Source organism: Anabrus simplex, chromosome 3 (assembly GCF_040414725.1).
Source record: "Anabrus simplex isolate iqAnaSimp1 chromosome 3, ASM4041472v1, whole genome shotgun sequence".
Lineage (NCBI taxonomy): Eukaryota > Metazoa > Arthropoda > Insecta > Orthoptera > Tettigoniidae > Anabrus > Anabrus simplex.
Genome location: NC_090267.1, coordinates 180,977,249 through 180,995,277, shown reverse-complemented (window position 1 = coordinate 180,995,277; position 18,029 = coordinate 180,977,249). Strand labels below are relative to the sequence as shown.

At 41.3% G+C, this 18,029-nt stretch overlaps 1 protein-coding gene across 1 annotated transcript in view; it reads left to right on the top strand.

Moving 5' to 3' along the window:
- LOC136866120 (centrosomal protein of 135 kDa) overlaps nt 1-18,029 on the top strand; it is a 670,869-nt gene that overhangs the window by 311,384 nt on the left and 341,456 nt on the right. The window lies entirely within an intron of this gene.

Here is an 18,029-nt window from a genome sequence, read left to right as displayed (position 1 = left end):
CTGCAAACAAACTGTATGAATCACCTGATAATGATCAATATGAATGGCTCAAGTGTAGAAGATTTTGAATTGACAAAATCAGCAGAGGCTTTGTACATCTTGGAGGAGTGAATTAGAAGGAAGAAGTGATGTTTGCTAAGCTGCTAAGATCGAATTGGTTTATATTATAGAAGTAAGCAAGTGAATTTAATTTTGATGCCTGGCTCCTAAGAAATTTTGCTGGCTCCTAGATTTCTTTCAGCTTTATACAGCCCTGATTTAATGAATGAAATTATTCTCTTGTATTTAAATGTATCAGTAAACCAATATTGAACTACCTGCATAAGCAGAAATGCATCAGGAAGTAAAAGAAGAGTAAACCAATATAATGACACTCTTGGTGGAATTTTTCCTTCTCCAGATAGCTTCTTCCTTGAGAAAAGGATTTATTTAACACATACAGAGGAATTTAAAGTGAGTCGTATGCGTGAACAAATATGTTGCATTTCCTGTATATTTAGAAAAACGGCAATAGAGATTATTGTTGTCCACAGGACATGGCTACGCGAGAGAACGTAATAGACTTTTGTTCCGAAAACCAACTGATTACAAGTGCGCATGTGCACTCTCTCATCCATGATGGATGCATACAGAGGAGAATAGTGTTATTTTAAAGTTAATTTTATTGTCTTAGCTTGCTTACAATGCTTTAGTTCCATTAAATATAAAACTTGATTGAACTAGTTTCTTTACAGTGGTTCAGATTAAGGTAGCTACGGTGCTCTTCCTTCTGGTATTTGAACACAATAGTTGACACATCTTTATAATTATTATTACATCCTCTGGTTACACAAGAATGACAAAATTTGAAAATGTATCACAAATATATTCAAACAGAAAATAATAGCAACACTTTCAGTTATATTTTTCTACTTATTTGCAGTTTATAATGTGAAATAATGTTATTTTAAAGAAAAAAACTTGAATGAACTCAGTTTTCTATGCTCTGATTATGCTGTTTTGGGGGTTAAATGTAAACTACGGTACTCCTCCTTCAGAGGGGCTGCCTGGCCGAGGCGGTAAAGGAGTGCTCGGTTCGCCCGGAAGGACGTGGGTTCGAATCCCCGTCAGGAAGTCGTAAACTTTAAGAAACGAGATTTCCACTTAGGTTCACTCAGCCTACACAAAAAATGAATACCAGGCTAATTCCTGGGGGCAAAGACAGCCGGGCGTAGAGCTAACCAATCTACCCCATCACGTGCTGATAACAATGGTGGAAGCCTTTACCTTCCACTCCTCCAAGGGCCTTCATGGCCTGTACGGAGGTGACTTTGCTTTGCTTACTCCTCCTTCAAGTATATTTCACCATATTTTGCAGATCTATATTTATATTTTAATTTTTTTTACTTCGTAGTCGGCAGGTCACCTGGAAACAAAAAAACAAGGTCAAAAATTGAAAGTGTCTCATCAGTTATGACATTTCTTGGTGTCACAACTGAATAATATTGGAATGGTACAGTATTACTGTATTTTGCGACTTTCTGATGGATACACCACTAGGCTTATCTTCAGTAAATTTTATCCACATAGCCTCTGTGATTTTTAGTTCGTTATTGTTCATGATGCCGCTGGTCAATGGTTCGAAACTTTTGAAGCCATTCCTTCCTGCCCATCTCTATAATTTCGAAGTTTCTTGAAATAAAAATTTCTCCTATCACATAGGCCTACTTCCATTCAGAAAGAACATAGACTGCAGATATCTTTTTCCATTTTTCAATTAATGCAAAGTCTGTCACATGGGAGAAAGCTGTGTCCCGAACAGAGAAATTTTTGTTAAAATTCATCAAAAATCCTGAGGTAACAAATTTCGAGAAGAGGGTGAGATTTAGCCAGTTATTTATTATTGATCGGATCACACAATAAGTTTTCAGTGACGTGTTTTAATCAAAATTATCTGCTGGTTTCTTATGCTCTTCTACATTCTTACCTCTTTTACTGGCGTAAGCTTTCCCCCTCTGTCCCTTAATTGTTTTCGTTTCACATCTTCCCACTCACTGGGGTTACTTTCCCTGCATCTGTTTTTCATCAACTTGTGTACACCGCTTGGGGACGACAGTATGTTACAATCACCACTATCGTCTGATTGTATGACCACTGTGTCAGTGAGAAACTAAATAAGCTTAGTAATATACAACTGAAAACACCAGAACAATCTCCTGACTAGAATGTGTTAATTACATTGCATTCGATTTGTGCCATTGACGAGCGCTCGTACGGGAAACGATGTAACATAGACTTTTGTTCCATTATTTGTACAGTGCATTTCGGTTCACAATTTCTGTGTTCTATAGCCATCTGTGGAGATATACTCAAATTATTATCTGCAAATACAGATCCAAGACACATCATAGATATTTGTTCCTTGAATATCTCAAATGCCACAAAATGTAACATAGACATTTGTTCATGCTTACGACTCAAGTAGTGAAAAGGGGCCTATGGCCTAAATGTTACTCCCCTTTAAACAACAAGCATCATCATCATCATCATCATAGTAGTCAAAGTGTTCAACATTTCAAATTAATAAGTATGAATTCTAAAATATTTTATTTCTGTCAAATAATAGTGCATTGTTTTTATTGTGGAAAGTTTTATAATGTAAATTAGGTAATATGGAACAAATGAGAAATTCTAAAGAGCAAATAAATTTTTTAAAAAAAGAATAACCATTGATTTTTGCAGCTGTGCCCAGAATCTCAAAAGAAAAATATGAGAAATCACTGAAATAAACATTTGAACAAAAATAATTTAGAAGAAGTTAAAATCTTATCAGTTCTTTGATGTATGTAATTCCCAATTGCCAGTCTGCAAAACACAGAAACAGGACCCCCATAGAGCATTTTATGATTGTCATTATCCAATTCATACCTGTTATGACAAACACTCTGTACTCACAAAGGTAAGTTTCAACCCATAATATTGTGTCATTGCAGAAATAACAAAATAGGACAGAGCTCGATAGCTGCAGTCGCTTAAGTGCGGCCAGTATCCAGTAATCGGGAGATAGTAGGTTCAAGCCCCACTGTCGGCAGTCCTGAAGATGGTTTTCCGTGGTTTCCCATTCTCACACCAGGCTGTACCTTAATTAAGGCCGCTTCCTTCCACTCCCTAGGCCTTTCCTCTCCCATCGTCGCCATAAGACATATCTGTGCCGTCGGTGCGACGTAAAGCAGAATAGCAAATATATATATTCTTCATAGCTAAACCAATGTACAAAGTTCCATAAACAGTGGGAAGTAACCATTGCTTATGTTTGCTTGTGAATATATGTGTTAGGAGTTGTCTAGTGATTCTTCCTTGCATAATTTCATCAGTATTGAGCCAATGTTTGTGAATGCATACAATTTAATGTCAAGAATCTCCTCACTATAACCAGTGTGTTCTGTTTTGACCATCAGGGGGAATATTAAGTGTATAGTAGTATAGTAACACACACGAGCTACAAAAACATTCCAAATATAATTATCCAAGTGGATACATCGACTGAAAGGGGACCGCAGGTACTCTCAAATTGAGAGCGACCGAGCTCGATAGCTGCAGTCGCTTAAGTGCGGCCAGTATCCAGTATTCGGGAGATAGTATGTTCGAACCCCACTGTCGGCAGCCCTGAAGATGGTTTTCCGTGGTTTCCCATTTTCACACCAGGCAAATGCTGGGGCTGTACCTTATTTAAGGCCACGGCCGCTTCCTTACCACTCCTAGCCCTTCCCTGTCCCATCGTCGCCATAAGACCTATCTGTGTCGGTGCGACGTAAAGCAACTAGGAAAAAAAAATTGAGAGCGTGTGTTCGCGACCACGGAGTCCCTAGCTGTGTCTGACATTATTTTCACTCATGACAGGCTCCTCATTGCCATCTCTCCTGTCTGACCTCCCTTGGTCAACTCTTGTTCTCTTTCGACCCCGACGGTATCAGGTTTGTGAAGCCTAGGGATCCTTCCAATTTCACGCCCTTCGTGGCTGTTCCCTTTCATTTTCCGATACCTTCATTCTTCGAAGGGTTGGACCTCTGCCTCTTTTACTTCTGATTATTGTTAAGAGAATGGTTGTCCAGTTGAACTTCTTCTTCAAAACAGTAACCACCATTACTACCTTCAGCAGTACTAATAAGTGTTTGTGAGAAAAAATGTTGGCCAAATCGTCTCCGCCTCCATTACTCCATTAACCTCTGATGCTTTCGCTTCTCGCAGTAAACGAAGCAGACGTATCTTACAGACCACTTTATGCAGAAGAAAGCAGAGTCATTCAGGCCAAACCTACCTTCTCCTACTGTCTTGAAGTCTCATTTCGATATTCGTCTGGACTGGAGTTGATTCGCAAATCTTCGTTGGTTTCTAATCATTTTCGAAACTGTTTTCAAACTGTTGAACGGTCAGTACAGAAGTTTGTTCCCCAGTAAGCGTCATTTTCCCTCCCATAGGCCATTTTTAACAGACTGAGAGTTGTCTACTCCTACAGTAAATACATTCACTCTGATAGTGCAGTTGACGACTGTGGTATAGCTTCTGACATTCCGCGGACATTGCAGGTGGATATTGACACTCTTCAGCATTGTAAATAGGGGCTGCGTAGCCGAGGCGGTGAAGGCATGCTCGGTTCACCCGGAAGGACGTGAGTTCGATTCCCTACCAGGAAGTCGGAAAGTTTAAGAAACGAGATTTCCACTTCTAGAGTCGTATATGACCCTGAGATTCACTCATCTTATACAAAAAATGAGTACCAGCTTAATTCCCGGGGGCAAAGGCGAACAGGCATAGAGCTGACCACTCTGTCCTATTTAGTGCCAAGATTACGAATATTGAAAAGCTTCCGTGGCTCAGGCGGCAGCGCGCCGGACTCTCACGGCTGGGTTCCGTGGTTCAAATACCGGTCCCTCCATGTGCTGGACAGAATGGAGGCGGGGTAGGTTTTTCTCCGTGTACTCCGGTTTTCCCTATCGTCTTTCATTTCAGCAACACTATCCGTCATCATCGTTTCATCTGCCAGTCATTTAATTATTACATTACTGGGCGAGTTGGCCGTGCGGTTAGGGGCGCGCGGCTGAGAGCTTGCATCCGGGAGATAGTGGGTTCGAATCCCACTGTCGGCAGCTCTGAAGATGGTTTTCCGTGGTTTCCCATTTCCACACCAGACAAATGCTGGGGCTGAACCTTAATAAAGACCACGGCCGCTTCCTACCCATTCCTAGGCCTTTCCTATCCCATCGTCGCCATAAGACCTATCTGTGTCGGTGCGACGTAAAGCCATTAGCAAAAAGAAAAAAAAGTACATTCCGGACCCGGTCAAATGACTGGAAACAGGTTTTGGATTTTCATTTTCATTTGCTTTGTTTTGCAGCACTGTGTCAGGGGATAATCAAACATTTCATCCATGGGTTTGCTAGCCAATAAGTCCTCGACAAAACAGGTTCTTCTGGTGGCAAGGGAGGGATTTTAATATTGTCCGATTTTGTATTCCTAATTGAAGAATTCAGCAGTTAATCCAAAAGACTGAATTTTTCTCCACCATGATTGTCCAAGGTGGAATCTACAGCGTATAGTTTTTAACTGAAGGAACACTTCAAATATGAAGGTAATCAAATGGAGTAATCTTAAATTCAAGTACCTAAATTAACCAGCTATGGCTTCAGATATTCGGCTTTGGAACCAGCTCGAGAACACTGCGATGTTCCCTGCCCACTAAAGCCAGTTTCAACAATAGTCTGCTGCTGGCATGGGCTCTCAACGGGCCTACTGACATGCAGCCTCATACTCAACAAGGATCGATGTGCGAATTGTTATCTTCTATGTTACTATCTATTCTCTTTGTAGTCTGGTCTGAAGTGAAACTGCGAAATTTGTATTTTTTACCGTATGGGTTTTAGTACCGGGAGTGTCTGAAGACATGTTCTACTCGCCTGGTGCAGGTCCTTTTCTTTGACGCCATGGACGACCTGCGCGTCTGGATATGGGATGGTGATGATAGGTAGGGAGAGGGTGAAATCCGTTGTCGGCACATTGCCTACTCCTGTCGAATAAGACTTGAATAGACCCTACTCAAAGCTTAAAGGTCCGACGGACTAATCGCCATAAACAGCGTTATATGCCCTCACTCCGTTTGAACACTACAGATAAGTTCGGAACTGAATCCAGGCTTGTAACACGCAATCTAGTGATTAGAAATTGTTTACCACCACCTCTCCTACCCTGCCGGCCAACATTCTGATGATTTTTTTTTTTTTTTTTTTTTTTCCACGAACAGGGCCATATACTGTAGACTTGACGCCGTAACGAGCATGGCCACCAGGCAGGCTATTGAAATCTCTAGAAGAGTAGCAAGAACAGTGGCTTAGCGAGTTAGGTACGCGGTACGAGTCGTGTACCTGTAAGCTTACATTCGAAATAGGATGGGTTGGAATCCCAACGTCGACACTCCTGAAGATGACTGTGGTTTCCCATGTTACCTTACATTTTTTTTTTTAATGGGCTGAAAACATTCTGTGTGTGAGGTCGGCATACCGGTATATTTCCGAATTGCGATGTATTTGTTAATAATAATAATAATAATAATAATAATAATAAATCCGCGATATCTCCTGCCTGTCTCATGACGCGACGATAAAGGGCTTTCAACTTACGAGCGTGAATTGGCGACCATGGGTTCCTTAGCTGAGTCCGGCATTGTTTCCACTTGTCTCCTCACTGTGATCTTTCCTACCCGACCTTTCTACGCCTACGCGCGATAATGGTGCTGGTCACATTGTCAGCAATGACAATGGCAGCAGATGTAATTTGCCGCCAAGTAGCGGTCTTGCGGGGTCCAGAACATCAATAATAATAATAATAATAATAATCTAAATTCAACTAATATCACCCACCCTAATAATAATAATGTTCTGAACCGTCGTCAAAATATGCGGACCGCACTGGAAACAGATCCTGGCCGGGTAATGACTACGAATGCAGTCCGGCCGCGGGTTCAGTACCGCCAAGGCACCCAAGACGACACCATGCCGGATCTCCTCAAGGATTTGATTCATGTTAAAAATACTTATAGGAAAAGATAGCAAAGATTTAGGGATCCAACTGACCGGGCGGAATACCTGGAACCGGGCGAGTTGGCCATGCGGTTAGAGGCGCGTGGCTGTGAGCTTGCATCCTGGAGATAGTGGGTTCGAATCCTACTGTCAGCAGCCCTGAAGATGGTTTTCCGTGGTTTCCCCATTTTCACACCAGGCAAATGCTGGGGTTGTACCTTAAGGCCACGGCTGCTTCCTTCAAACTCCTAGGCCTTTCCTATCCCAACGTCACCATAAGACCTATCTGTATCGGTGCGACGTAAAGCCACTAGCAAAAAAAGGGAATACCTGGAGTTAGCCCAGGAAGTACGAAATCGATTGCTGGAAAGACAGATTGAAAATGGGAGGAACTTTGCTGTTAGATTGCGAATTTTGGCTGATTATATATAAAATGTTAAGCATTCAATTATAAATTTCAGTATAATACCGTAGCGAAGCACGAATATCTTGCTAGTCATGCAGATATCTTGCCTAGTTAGCATATAGGGCTTACTTACACTTTGCAAATTAATGGTCCATTTCTATGCATTTTAGAGGTCGTTAAGTTACTGTAGCTCATGGCTCGAATGGCTAATCCGTTTAGGAATATCAATAACTTCAGCCAATCAACAGCTGTCTGTCGCCACAATTGCATCGTTTTCGTGTTTCACTTTCATGTTATCACACCTATATGCACTGTTTTTACTGTATATACATTAATCGGAATAGCGTGCTGAAACGCCTTCAATAATGCATTTGGCCTCAGATCTCACCGTCGGCGCCATCTGTGTGTGGGGGCGATAGAATAACACATACGGTATTCCCTGCATGTCGTAAAAGGTGACTGAAAGGGGCCTCAGGGGCTTTTAACTTGGGAGCGTGGGTTGGCAACCAGGGGGCCCTTAGTTGAGTTCTGGCATTGCTTACTAGTGCCAGGCTCCTCGCTTTCATTTATCCTGTCTGACCTCTCGTGGTCAACTCTTGTTCTTTTCCGACCCCGACGCTATTAAGTTCCGAGGGCTAGGGTGTCTTTCATATTCACGCCTTTCGCGGCCCTTGTCTTTCTTTGGCCGATATCTTCATTTTCCATGACTTGCTCTGACTTGCGTTAATAGAGGATGGTTGCCCCGTTGTATTTCCTCTTAAAACAGTAATCACCACCACCACCTCACAATCGGCAGGACGACACTGTCTTATTCTGATTAAGCAGACAACCAAGATACTGGGAGACTGTGGCCAGTAATCACCACCACCACCACGTCACAATAGGCAGTACGTTACTGTCTTATTCTGATGAAGCAGACAACCAAAGAGTTTTTCCGCGCTGAAAGTTTTGTTCTCTGTATAGATTATGTATACCTTTGTATTTAATTTGTTTTATATGTATACACTTTTATTATCATGATTTAATTTTATAGTTATTCGCTCAGTGGTGAAAATAAAATACTACTCGAACTCCAAATCGCACCTTCGTGCACTTGTTTTTATATAAATTAATCAGAATAACGCACCGAAACATCTCCTAAAATACATTTTGCCACAGACAGCACAATCACCTGATGAAGTCTCGCGTTTGTATTACTACAGATAACACTCGCTATAAATTGTCCTAAACTTTGCGTGTTACATTCGTCATTTAATAGAACTATGCAAGTTTATTGACGAAATGTGTATTAGACAAATGTTTATTAAAGTGTAAGTCATGAAATGTTTTATTGTGAAAGTTTATAGCATAGGACGAGGTATACAAATTTTGACTCAGACTCTTCCGTACAGCGGGTACACCTCCGGCCAGTTAAACTGCGCGCCTTCTATAAGACCATCTAGGTTATCTAACTTGAACTGATGTTGTACGAGATACTTGGGTTTTCAACTGTTAGATGTCTCTACCATCGGTCTGTGCCCCCTCTGGCGGGACCAATGATAATTCTTAAGGGGAAATTGATTTTTACCATTGGCTAACCGTAGTTTTTGAAGATTTTTTGTTCATGTATCAAAGTTGCCTGCACTTCTGCTGCTTCTTTCTTCAACGCCTATCAAGCAATCAGAATTTTGTAAACATTTTCGCTAGCCAATTAAAATTGGGGGCGTGTACTGAAATCCAGCCTATCTGTAAAGAGTTCTGGAAACTTCCCCTCGACATACTATAAAAGCTGGGCGCTTTAGTGCCATATTGTCTTCTTCATCGCTCCATTTTAGTGAGTGCTGCGGTTGGCGTTTGGAAGGCCCAGCAACTCAAGGAAATGGAAGAATTTTCATAACACGTGATAGCCCCGGCAGATAGCTTGAGGGCAAGGTTTCAAACTCTTTTATGTAAATTTCTAAACCTGGTGATTTAAAAGTAGAATTTTCGGCCGGTCTGAGGACTCTGTTCTATTCCCTATTGGTGAATATGTAATGTAAGGGAACAAAGAGTGATTACCCACTGTTGATTCCCATTCAAATTGGTATGGGGTGACTAAAATTTCTAGTCATCTAAAATTCTTAGCACTGTTTTGAAATTTAATGTTTCTCATTTAGTCACCCCGGCGTAGAATAGGCTTAGCCTCTGTATCTTGGGGCCATAAGGCCAATTAGGGTTTTAAAATATTATAGACGGAGTGCAAGTGTTTCGCCTCCTAGCCTTTTGTTCATGGGCAATCATGTTCAACCTTTTTCTTTTTACATTAAGGCCATTTAGTATGGGCAATCATTGCCCCCGTTTATGTTTCTGGAATAGAAAGTGAAAACGTCTTGACCAGAAGAAAACCCAAACCAGGGCTGCGTGACTGCAAATACCTTATTTGAAGATTGTCAGGTATAACCTTGTACGCTGTAACAAACTTATGCCTCCGAGAGGCTGGACTATATTAACTTTTGGAGCTCAGACTCCTAGGCTATGTAAATTAGTGGAGCAAACATGCTCGTATAAAATATTGTACCTGTTCAGAGCTATAATGCTCACCCCCTTGTGTGTGTGTATATATGTAGATCTTACGGCGACGATGGGACAGGAAAGGCCTAGGAATGGGAAGGAAGCGGTCGTGGCCTAATTAAGGTGCAGGCCCAGCATTTGCCTGGTGTGAAAATGGGAAATGACGGAAAACCATCTTCAGGGCTGCCGACAGTGGGGTTCGAACCCACTATCTCCCGGATTCGAGCTCACAGCTGCGCGCTCCTAACCGCACAGCCAACTCGCCCAGTTCCTTATATATTATCATGTTGATAATTCTCTCAAGTGTTGTACCTGATGTTTTGGACTTGAAGTCATTGTTGTTGGAGCTGACGAGCTCATTATAAATTGTTATTGTTCATTCAGATCTTCTACTTATCAAATTCTGAATTCAAAAAGAAAAAAGGAAAATTTCTAATTTCATTGTGTTAACTTATGCTCTAGTTAATTCCTTGTGCGCCCATTCGCCCCAGCAGCTTCTTACTCCTCTGTGAGCCACGAAATCTCCTTAATAATAATAATAATAATAATAATAATAATAATAATAATAATAATAATAGGACCATATAGACTTGACGCCTTAACGATAATGACCACCAGGCAGGCTAGTGAAATTTGTAGAAGAGTAGGAAGAACAGTGGCTTAGCGAGTTAAGTACGCGGTACGAGTCGTGTACCTGAAAAAATGAAACTAAAGGGATCAATATTGGTAGACTTCTCAAAAACAGAATTCACCTTGATTGCCTCACCTTTGCAGATGACTGGGCAGTTCTCTCCAACAACAAACAAGAACCACTCCAGTCCGTAGAAAAACTTTATGAATAGCGGCAAGAACAGGTCTGAAAATTTCATATGAAAAGACAAAATATATGGAAACTACAAAATCAGGAATTAACAACCATCTTCTAATCACCAGATGTGAGAAAATCTCCCAAGTAGATAAATTCAAATACCTAGGCGGAATTATTCAACCAAACGGGATAAATCAGCAAGCAAACAAAGAATTACAAAATTACAAATATACAAAATTGTCTGGAGCAGATACAACAAAAAATCTATATCCCAAAACGCAAAATTACGACACTACAACCCAGTTGTCAAACCAGAAGCCCTTTATGCATCAGAAACTCTGATAATTGGTGGCAGATTACAAATAAAAAACATCGAAAATTCTGGGACCAAAATGCGAAAATGGTACTTTGATAAAAAGCAAATATCAGGAAATCTATCAAGTAACACAAAAATCACAGACACCATTAGAAAAAGAAGATTAAAATTCTATGGTCACTTGATCAGGATGAATAACAATAGGCTAACAAAGAAAATACTAAATCTCGCAGTATCTCTAAAAATTCACAACAATAGAGTTACAGAAATAAACAAAGATCTTTAAGAAATTGGTATAAATGAAGAAATCATGCAAGACAGAAAAAAATTCAGAAATCTTATAAACAAACTCAAATTATCTGATCAACCTAAAAGAGAAGCTACTGGGTGAACGGAAGAACTCAAAAAGGAGCACAGCGAAAAGATGAAGAGACTTTGGAAAGACAAGAAGAAATGTTGTACTAAATAAGTTCACACGCGCTCCTTTGTTGAGCATAACGAATCAAAAATAATAATAGTTTGACGTGCCTGTAAATCTACATCCACGAGGCTGACGCATTCGACCACCTTTAGATACAGCCGAACTGAGCCGGGATCGAACCCACCCACTTGGACCCACGTTTTTTGTGTCAAGAAGTGTACCTTAATTAAGGTCACGGTCACGAAGCCTACCTTCCCTTTCTTTTCGCCCCGTCGCCGAAACCTGACTTGTGTTTATGCAACATTTATCATCTAGCAAGAATAAAGCCGGGCTGAGTGGCTCAGACGGTTGAGGCGCTGGCCCTTCTGACCCCAACTTGGCAGGTTCGATCCTGGCTCAGTCCGGTGGTATTTGAAGGTGCTCAAATACGTCAGCCTCGTGACGGTAGATTTACTGGCACGTAAAAGAACTCCTGTGGGACCAAATTCCGGCACCTCGGCGTCTCCGAAAACCGTAAAAGTAGTTAGTGGGACGTAAAGCAAATAATATTATTATTAGCAAGAACAAAAAGCGAGACATAAGATAATGGAGTTTGAGTTGAGGGTGCAGTTCAGTTCTTAATCCTGAAAAATAATATATTCGTTTAAGGGGGCTCATACACCGTGGCATGTCAGTTTACGCATACAGAAAAATATTACATTATCAACATAGAATTAAGAAAACTGACTTACTCATAATGAACACATAGAGCTTCCATTTCATATATGAATGGGAACAAAATATTAAGTATTACATGAGTTATTAAAGAAACGTATTCTTGACTTTTTATCTTCATAAATCACAAAAAACATGATGTAACAAAAATGCTGATCTGCATTGATTGATTCTATTTTTCCTGTAAAGAAGATGCTTAAATCTAAAGAATGAAGCACTATGGATGTTATAATGGAAGTTATTTTGGAAAAATTAAAATTGTCTCTCAAAAATTTAGCAGTTTTTGTTTAATTTCCCAAGTATATCTTAGCTATTTTTTAATATAACTTCATGAACTTGCTTCATCCTGTAGTGATCATTAATAGGGATATTTATACCAAGTTTCATGCAGTTTTCTCAAATAGTTTCAGAGAAATTGCGTTTTCCCTCTAAAAAAAAAACTTTCGGGAAAATAGCTTTGTAAGTTCAACACCGTATCGGCACAAGGTCTCACGTAATACGCGATATCTCTACCAGAATGCCGAATTTAGCTATGAAACTTAACAGATGTACTAAGAAAGGTGTGGCCTTTCATATAAATGCAAAAAAGAGAAAACGGAAATGTTGACATCTCGCGGTGTATGAGCCCCTTAATGGGGACATGTGGGTCTTCCTTCAGTTTAGATGCTGAAGAGCCAGATATAAATTCTATTTAGTTGGTATGTGGCAAGATGGAAGGGTAGGCTGCTGCATATACGATTTTCAGCAATTTATCAGTTGTTTTCTGATAATAGTGAATTGTGGACTATTAGATAATGGGACAACAAAGTCCGTTGAAGTCCGGCCCCGCGATGTATGGGGCAACGCGTTCGCCTGTCACCCGGCGAGCCCAGGTTCGATTCCCGACTGGCTCAGGGGTGTTTAATTGTAAATGATTAATATCTCTGGCCTGAGGACTGGGTGTTTGTGTGGTCCTTAATATTCATTTTCTCACATGCAACACTTTACACTTCCGCATTTCTAAATACACGCAGGTTCACAACATATATGGTGCAAAGTAGGGGCAGAAGATCTTCTTAGGTCGGCGTCCCGAATAAATAGCATTTATTTAAAAAAAGTCCGTTGAATGCAAGTGTTAATCATTCTATGTTTGCGAAAACGTAACATTTCTGGTTCTCGTCGCTTTCTTTGTTGCGTATATACAGTGTTTTTGATGCTTTAATAGGGCTTTCTGTGCGTTTAATTTTTATTTCAGGCATCTGTTAGCACAGTTAACACAGCATAAGTCCTTATTTACTTTTCTATTGTATACGCTAAGATCCAGTTACTTTCTCCTCGGTACAGAGTTTCCGGGGAAGCAGGCTACACTCTCGCTTTCAAGCTCGCCTTGCGGAGGCGAGATTATGATAATGATCTCAGCTCCCCTCCGACACTGAACAACACGTAACCTCGTTAAGAAATACATACTTTGTGAGCTACATAGTCACGTTACGAGGAGAAAGCGAATTAACGGCGATCTAGTGCTTCTCAAGGACGTTTTGCCTTTGCTTTTTGATTGATGGGTATTAGATGAAGTCCGTGTATTTTGGACCGATATGTAATTTAAACCACTATGAAATTTCCTGTTTACAACTCTGGTCACTCTTTGTTTCGGGTATGTTCATCAAGGTGTTTGTATTAACTTTCATCCTGAAAGCAGTCTAGCACTAACATCCACGGTGGATGGTGAAAGAAGAAAATAAATCTAACTTCCCTAAAAACTCATTCTGTACTGAGAAGTTGGTATGAAAACAGGAAGGTGTATTTTACATTCAGCAACTGCTAAAATATTAAAGTAAGTTCAGCTAACGTTGCATTGACCTGTTTACTCTTGAACCCTTGGGTCACCCGTCGATCGACGGTCATCTGCCACAGCTGCTCCAGTAGTACACTCCAGTCTTGAAATTCTTTCTATGATTATAATGGTTAAGTGGCAATTTATAACTCATTTAGGAGTTATTGGGTAGGTTTTTACGTTTGGTGTCTTTTACTGTGGCCGCTACGAAACAAGCTATCCTTGGACAGTCATTGTTCAAAGATAAAAAATGAAAATGAGATTATCCAAAGTGCCTGAAGTTGCTTTTGACAGTATGGCCAGACTTGACTTGAAGAGAGAACGCCATTCCATATCTAGTGTGCCCGAGACTTCTTCTAACATTGTTGTTTTTACGTCCCACCAACTATTTTTCGAAGACTCCAAGGAGCCGGAACGTCCTTCCTACAAGAGTTTTTTTACGAGCTGGTAAATCTATCGACTCTAGGCTAGCGCATTACAGAACCTTCACATATCACTGATCTGAGCCAGGATCGAACCCGCCACCTTCGGCACAGAAAGCCAGCGATCTACACTGATGAGCAATTGAATTAGAGTTGCGTGTAGCACCCTTTTTCACCTACGATGGCAATGCGGCGTGACAGGGACTCCACAAGATACCGGAAGAGTGGAAAGTCATACTTTTCCATGTCCAGTGAACAGCTTCCCATAACGCACAGAAATTGTCCAGAGCAGGATCAACGACGCACACAGCATCCTAGATATACTCAATAGGATCTTCACAGACGTGCAGGTCGCCTTTACGGTGTCAACTCGAAAGATCTGCCTCTTCTGAGGCCATACGCCATTATTATTATTATTATTATTATTATTATTATTATTATTATTATTATTATTATTATTATTATTATTATTATTATTATTATGTCCGACTCGTTGGCTGAATGGTCAGGGTACTGGCCTTCCGGGTTCGATTCCCGGCCTGGTCGGGAATTTTAACCTTCATTGGTTAATTCCATTGGCCCGGGGGCTGGGTGTTTGTGCTGTCCCCAACATCCCTGCAACTCACACACCACACATAACACTATCCTTCACCACAATAACACGCAGTTACCTACACATGGCAGATGCCGCCCACCCTCATCGGAGGGTCTGCCTTACAAGGGCTGCACCCGGCTAGAAATAGCCGCACGAAATTAAAAATATATTATTATTATTATTATTATTATTATTATTATTATTATTATTATTAGGTGTACCAGAAGTCCTATTTTATCCCACGTGAACAGTCCCCACAGGATGATACAACCACCTCCGGCCTGAGCTATACCCTGATGAAAAGACGAATCCATTACTTCGAATGCTTGGTAACGCACTCGTACCCTGCCATCGGCCTGTACAAACTGGTACCACGACTCACTTTTCAGACAGTATTTCTCTGTGGTTTGAGAGTTCAGTGGTGATGTGCTGTGCCAGTGCCAAATTCTTTGTGCCGTTTACGTGTAGAGGGCAGTAGTATCCAGGTGGGATGGTGGCTTCTGTACCTCATTGTGAGGAAGTGGTCCTGGATAGTTGTTCACACTTCGTTGTTATCCAGCATTGAATTCGCGAGTAATCTGTTGTACTGTGACCCGCCTATCCGCTCAGTCGACAGTGATCCCTGCAGTCAACACGTCGTATTCCACGGCAGTCGACCCTGGCGATGGTGGTTTTACCAGAAGCTAAGTGCTCATCGTACACTCTTAACACGGTAGTCAGTGGAAACCCATAGTCGGCACGACTTCGTCTGACGCTGACAATCTAGCCACGATCGACCGCACCAAGATCTCATGCTAACCTTGTACTCACACGGCCAGTCCGAAGTATGAGGATATCGCAGTTATGTACCACGCTGAACTATTACGTTTGCCGGGACGACCACAGCGCCGTTTTGTCAAAAATTCAATTTCTCATCAGTGTATCTAAACCACTTAGCCGGGACGACTGCTTCTGAGCACTAGTCCAGACTCTCCGCCGACAAACTTGAGAAAAGCATTGTTCAAGATTCAGTGTGTGATGGGTTGAGGATTAGGCAGGAGTGTTTCAGATAAACAGAGGATCGTCGGAAACCGACAGAGAGCGTCTTTTTATTTATGCGCCGAAACCAAACTGCTGAGGAATATTTGCAGGCGTTAGCAGAACGACGGAATGTCTATGTGTCGTCAAACGAAATGCAGAACGATTAGCAGAAATAAGAAAGACGAGTAGCTGAATAATACGGATCAGAGACTAGTGGTGAACATCACAGATGCTTAGATAAAGATGGAACGAAACTTGTAATTATTAAAACCAAAAAAATGATCCATAAGTAACGTATGTCGGTACTGCAAAGCTCTCAAATGGGGACCCAAATCAGGAGTAGTTTGCTACTCCTCTGGCGAAATTAAATTGGATTCTATAGCTCTGTCGGAATCTTATATTCTCAACCTACTGAGGCACATGTCGGCTAAGGGCATTTGCCAATCTGTGAGAGCTTATAAAAGCACGTTCCAAAAGCTAAGTGAAATAGTAGAAGTATATACTAGGCCAACACTCCTAATTCGACAAGTGTATTATTTACAGTAATTGGTTCATTATTGCCTGCACACATTGAAGGTTCCTAGTTTCTCCAAATGTATTTCATTGTTGACAGCGTAGGCATGGTCTACCGATGGGGGGGTTACTAGTTAAAAATTATTATAGATCATTATGAAGGTGTGTGTGTGTGTGTGTGTGTGTGTGTGTGAGCGCGCGCGCATGCATGAGTGTAATTATAAGGACACTGATACAAGTAAATTATGTTTATATTCAAGTTGTAGTACCGGTACACCACAACATCTTACATTAAAATACAGAACGAGAATAATACGATCAAGACGAAGAGTTATATGGTGAATCGTATGTTCAGATTGCAATATAAAATCCGACCTTCGAGGCTTCGTAGAAAATAGATTCAAGAGATCTGTTGGTTTTGCAATTATGTATCTGTGAATGTTCAAAAGAGGCAACCCATCGAATCGACTTTGATTTACTTATTGTAAGTTTCTCTTTATTTTCTTTTGTAAAATGTCCATGGGGGGGGGGGGGGGGGCTTCTAACCCTGAGTAACCCCACCCCCTTGGCTACGCCAGGATTGTTTCAAAAGGAAATTAATGCTCAGAACCAGGGCCTAAAATAAATACCTGCCGGGCTGAGTGGCTCAGACGGTTGAGGCGCTGGCTTCTGACCCCAACATGGCAGGTTCGATCCTGGCTCAGTCCGGTGGTATTTGAAGGTGCTCAAATATGTCAGCATCGTGTCGGTAGATTTATGGGCACGTAAAAGAACTCCTGTGGGACAAACTTCCGGCACCTCGGCGTCTCCGAAAACCGAAAAAGTAGTTAGTGGGACGTAAAGCCAATAGCATTATTATTATTATTAAATGAATACCTGAAACACACGAGTCTCTGAAATACCCGCTGATGTTCTCTTGGGGGAAATATGCCTACCACTTATTGTTGTATCATGTTGACCTACGAACCACAGAATGAATTACTTCTCCGAAGAAGATATATTTTATCGATTTATAAGGCAAGGTAAAATGTCCAATTAATTCTGTATAGACACGTTTGAATGATGGAGACTGAAATAAAGCACTCCTTTAAAGGGATTTAAGGGCTGAGAACTATATTCACCTCGAGACTACCAAGAGGTAGGACTAGGAGACAAGGAATGGCCAGTTTTACCGGAGCGCCTCGATATATGCATGAGTGGACTCACCGAGCGAGTTGGCCATGCGGTTAGGAGTGCGAATCTATGAGCTTGCATTCGGGAGATAGTGGGTTTGAACCCCACTGTAGGCAGCCCTGAAGATAGTTTTCCGTGGTTTCCCATTTTCACGTCAGGCAGATGCTGGGGGCTGTACCTTATTTAAGGCCACGGCCGCTTCTCTCCCACTCCTAGCCCTGTCATATCCCGTCGATGCCATAATACC